Source organism: Pygoscelis adeliae, unplaced genomic scaffold, assembly GCF_000699105.1.
Source record: "Pygoscelis adeliae isolate BGI_AS28 unplaced genomic scaffold, ASM69910v1 Scaffold48, whole genome shotgun sequence".
NCBI classification, from domain to species: Eukaryota; Metazoa; Chordata; class Aves; order Sphenisciformes; family Spheniscidae; genus Pygoscelis; species Pygoscelis adeliae.
Window position 1 is genome coordinate 2,641,699 of NW_008825618.1, and position 4,901 is coordinate 2,646,599.

Genomic DNA, 4,901 nt, shown 5'->3' on the forward strand with positions numbered 1-4,901 from the left:
GGGTCGGGAGCCAGGGGGTGAGCCCCCGGCGGCCGGTGGTCCCGTCACGCGAAACACCCCCCCAGCTGCTTAGCGACTTTGAAACGTGCTCGCTGCGCCCCGAAAAGACACGAGTGGTGAGCGAAGTGAGGAAGAGCCCACCAGGGGTTGCCCCCTCTGAGGCTGAGCAGGCACAGCCGCTGTTCAGTAGGTGTTTGGTTTGGGTTTTGGGGTGGTTTGGGGTTTTTTTTTTTCCCCCATGATGGTCTTCAAGTACTAGGATAGTTTTATTTTTTGGCTAGCAACCCTTTTTGTGCATCTCAAAGCTTTTTTAGTACTCGTGCACTTCTTTGCTGCCGCAGAGCGTTTACTTCACTGGTAGCATCGGCTGGGGGGTCTGGTTAACTTTCAAATTACTGAAGAGCCAAATAAAGGCTCAGTCTTGAGCTCCACAGTGAAATAAATTTGTAAAATAGCATCACCTGTTGTAAAGACATACCGCAAATAAATGAATAAATAAATAAATACTTGGAAAATGGTTTCTATAAATGAAGTCACCATGTTCCAATCTGTATTTTTATCTTCTTGGGCAAAAAAAGTAAATTTCTGTAAATGATACTTTAAATGATACTGGTTGATACAAAATAATGTGAACCCATAGCCTTCTGGAGCTTGTAAAATTAGCAAAATTAAAGATGTAATCCTGCAAATGCGGTTGTTGCTACGATGGCATTAAAGACATGGAATAGGATTTGAAAAACAAAATCTAGCAAAATACCCCAGAAAGCAGAAGGAAAGTGTATGGCATAAATTGTATTAGGTTGTTTTAGATTATATCTATTTGACGCTTACAACAAAAACTAATAAGCCAGTTAGGGAGCTGGCCTCAGGATTATGGATTCAGTCCTGCCAGTGCTTACGTATGTGCATTATCAGCATTAGCAATTCCAGTAAATTTAAGCACCTAATTTTAATGTTTGCAGGACTAGTGTCTTTGATAGCAATCAGCCAGCTAATATCTCATGGGGGAAAAAAAAAAAGGAAAACAAATCAATTTAAGAATAAATGTGCTTACAAATAATACTCCACATTTTGTCTTCTTCATCCCCAGTTATATTTTATTACTTGGGATAAGTTGCTAGGCAGCATTATGCTGTTGGTGATAGCATCTCATAAATGAAAACTGACAGTTGCAAACAGTGAAATGTTTCAGCTATATCTAAGCAAAAGAAATCAGCATTTTCCAGCAGATGTGACTTTGTGCAGCAGTTTTTCTGTGGATATACTGGCCTAGGAAAAATAATGCTCGATAGAACAATTCAGGTTGGAAGGGACCTCGGGAGGCCATCTGGTCTGGCCGATCTGTCGAAACCAGGCTCAGCTATGAGATCACACCAGCTTCCTCAGGGCTTTATCCAGCTGGGTCTTGAAAACCTCCCAAGACAGAGACTGCACAGCCTCCCTGGGCAACCTGTTCCAGTGCTTGACTGTGTTCATGGTGAAGGATTTTTTCCTGACGTGTGGTTGGACCCTCTCTTGTCCACTGTCTCTCCTCCTCCATGCACCCCTGGGAAGAGCCCAGCTCCATCCTCTTGACAGCTTCCTCATAGACCCTGGCAGACTGCTCTTAGGTGGCCCCAAAGCCATCCCTTCTCCAGGCTGAACAAGCCCAGCTGCTTCCTCTCAGCCTCTCCTCATGGGGCAAGTGCTCCAGCCCCAACCACCTTGGTGGCCTGCCACTGAACTTGCATGTTAACATCTTTCATGTACTGGAGAGGAGCTCAAAATTGGATGTAGTATTTTAGATACTGTTTAATGAGTGCCAAATAAAAGGGGATTAATTTCCTTACATGTGGTTTGTATTGCAGAACGCATATTTCCTTATGCATTTCAAACTTCTACTTTTATCTGGTATCACATTTGGTAACACAGTGTTAAATTTTGCCCTGCCTGCCCATACTGAGCCACTATGAACTGCAGGCTACTAACGGGGACCCACGCTTTCAGGAGAAGGTTGGATTCTCTTGGACAGCCTGTCCATGAGCATGACTTGCATCAGATGATGCTAATGCTGGAAGAAGGGTTTAGCCCTTGATGCCTTGATGTACCTGCCTATGCGCAAAGGAAAAATAGTAGTGTCTTTCATTTAAAGGATTGTGCAGATAGCGAAGACAAAAACTTGCTGTTTGCAAGAAAAAGCCCTTTCTTGCTTTGCTATTTCACCACAAGTTTACTTTCACGTCTATCACGTGAAAAGCAATTATGAACATTTTAGAACTTGAGTGGCATTTATCATGTATGTGAGGATAAAGTGGAAAACTTAGATATTTATAAAATTGCTGATATAATTTTGCTAAGAGTCTGTCAGTCATTTAAAGTCCATGCCGATGTTTAGTATTTAGGGCTGAAGTTTGGTTTTATTCTGATTTAGAAAATTCCCATTGACCTAAAGAGCAAGCCATAGACACACAGATAAGGACTGAATTTGGGAGTTAAGATGTTACTTTATGGTAATGTGAAATAGGTCAAAAGGAAAGATATGTCTTAGTAAAGATTTGCCTCTCATCTCTATAAATCTAGAACAGATAAAGGAATTTCCTTATTCATTCTTCAGACTTCAACACATGGTTGAAACTGGCCACAGGGAAACTTCAATTTAAAAGGAAATTTTGGAAAATTCCAGAAGACTGATATTGAGAATTCAAGGGGAGAATTCTCAACCTTACCTATCACTTTAATTTCTGTAACATCATCTGCAAACACAGTAAGATCTTCCTGGATAAAAGGTGATTAACAAACCCAAGTTTCCTAGACCTACTCACTCAGTAGGTCTTGAAGAAAAAGAGGGAATACAAAGCATCTACTTAGTTTCGCATGTTTTGATGCAGAATTTGGATAGCTCTCAAGCCCTGGTTTGTTTTTTTTCCCCCTGGGATGCAGTTAACTCAAGCAATTAAAAGGGTAAAAATTAGAGTGAAGTGTTTCTAGGCTGCGCCAAAGCAGGCAAGTAATGAACATCCTCATCTTCCCCATTTTCAGTGAGGAAGGGCAAGAGTTAAGAAGGAAAAGCACTAACAGGTTCCCAATACAAGTTGGGGACCAGGTGTTCCATCTTATAAAATCCAACTGCTACTCTCCCATTTGCTGACATCACACAAAAATGCATGTTTCCACAGCAATATGTGTATTTTAATTATCCTACTGTGGTTGAAAAGAGGTAAAGCCACATTAGAAATAGTGAAATTATGGGCTTTTATTTCTGAATGTTTATTTGTAGCTCTCTTGTCCTTACTTTCCATAAGAATCTGTTAAGGAGTTGAAGAGTAATGTAAACAAGTTTTAAAAACATCCCAAGGAGCTGAGCTTATTGGAAATGCCATTGTTGGAATTTGATTTACCACTTAGGAAAGAATGCACTGCTTGATCAGATTTCTGATATTCCATAATGAGTAAAAGAATTCATGAAATATTCATTTTGAAATGATGCTTGAGCTTTTAAAAAAGGTCACAAAATGTCATTTAGAAATTCAGAATTAAACTTCCGACCCAAAGGAAGATTTAATCATTTAGGCATAGGATACAAGTCAAAAACTGCTCTATTCCTGCTTTGTTGCCGTCTAGCCCCAGGGCTTCCAAAGTCCTTAGTCATCTTAATGGCAGTTACCACACAGTTCTCCCTTAGTCTGAAGTCCTGCTCCGCACACGCTGAGCAGCACCCTCGTCTTGCCAGGGCTCCGCGTGATTCAGACCAGCCCAGCAGCCCGGCTTTCTTCCATCCGCCTGCTCTGTGTGGCTCAGGCTGAGAGGTGGTCTCACTCTGAAGCGTATAACCATACCAGAAATGGTCATGGAGCAACATCAAACTAGCGACTGCAAGAGAAGATCAGTTAATGTTCCTGAGTAATTTTGGTCGGGGTGGATTACAAAACTGCCATTCCTGAGTGTCTGTGACTGGTGGCAACACTGATGAACCAGAAAAAAGGACATGGAGTATGGTTTTCAAAATTTCAAACCTTAAGGAGGGTCCTAAGTCTACAACTAACTATGTATATATTTGGTTTGCTTTCGAAAAGTACTGAGTACTTGGAAGAGGGGCGATAATAGTGTTTCCCCAGCCCGTCCTTTTTCTTAATTTCTGTCTCTCCTTCATTGTTGGTTTAATAGCAAGCAGCAGGACCCACTGCAAGACAGAGCATTGAAACCATACGAGATGGTTGCTGTTGCCTGGAGAATCTAGTGTGCATATGTTCAACTCGGGCACTGAACCTGAGTTACTGCATTTTTGCCTCTAAGAAGTCAGCAGTATCTATTTTTTAATTTACTATCTCTAGAAACAACTCCTTAGTCAAAACGATGAGAATGATCTTTCATTATAACTCATTCAGGTAGCTAGTTCAAAAAAGACAAAAATCATAAACATTCATTATTTTTATTGTATTTGCCACTATTTTAGATTTGTCAAGATTCCCAGCAACAAAGAATATTGTCCCTTGGAGAAGTAAGGCACAGTTTGACCGTGGAATGAGAATTTATGTTGGGAAATGACATTTATTTCTTTTCTTGTCCTCTTCAACAATACTGTTAGCTTGGATTACACCAGACCTTGACTCACTTTCTGAAATAAGTGCTAAATGGTTAAGAATGCAGTAGTATGTTTTTTAAAACATACTATTATTGCTGGCATTCTGAGCTGTCTTGCAAGCTCATGCTTAAACATCTTGTGCTGCCTTAAGGCCTCTGTAAAAGCAGGGTATTATTGCTGTTTGGGGGAATTAACTAGTAAACATTAAACAAACAAAAAAACTACCTACTATTTAAAGTTCCAGCTGGGACCTGGAAGAGTAAGCTAAGGTTTTACACTCGAGTATAACATAATAACATCTTGATTAATGTTGGCCTATGAACTGTTTGGGTAGCTTATA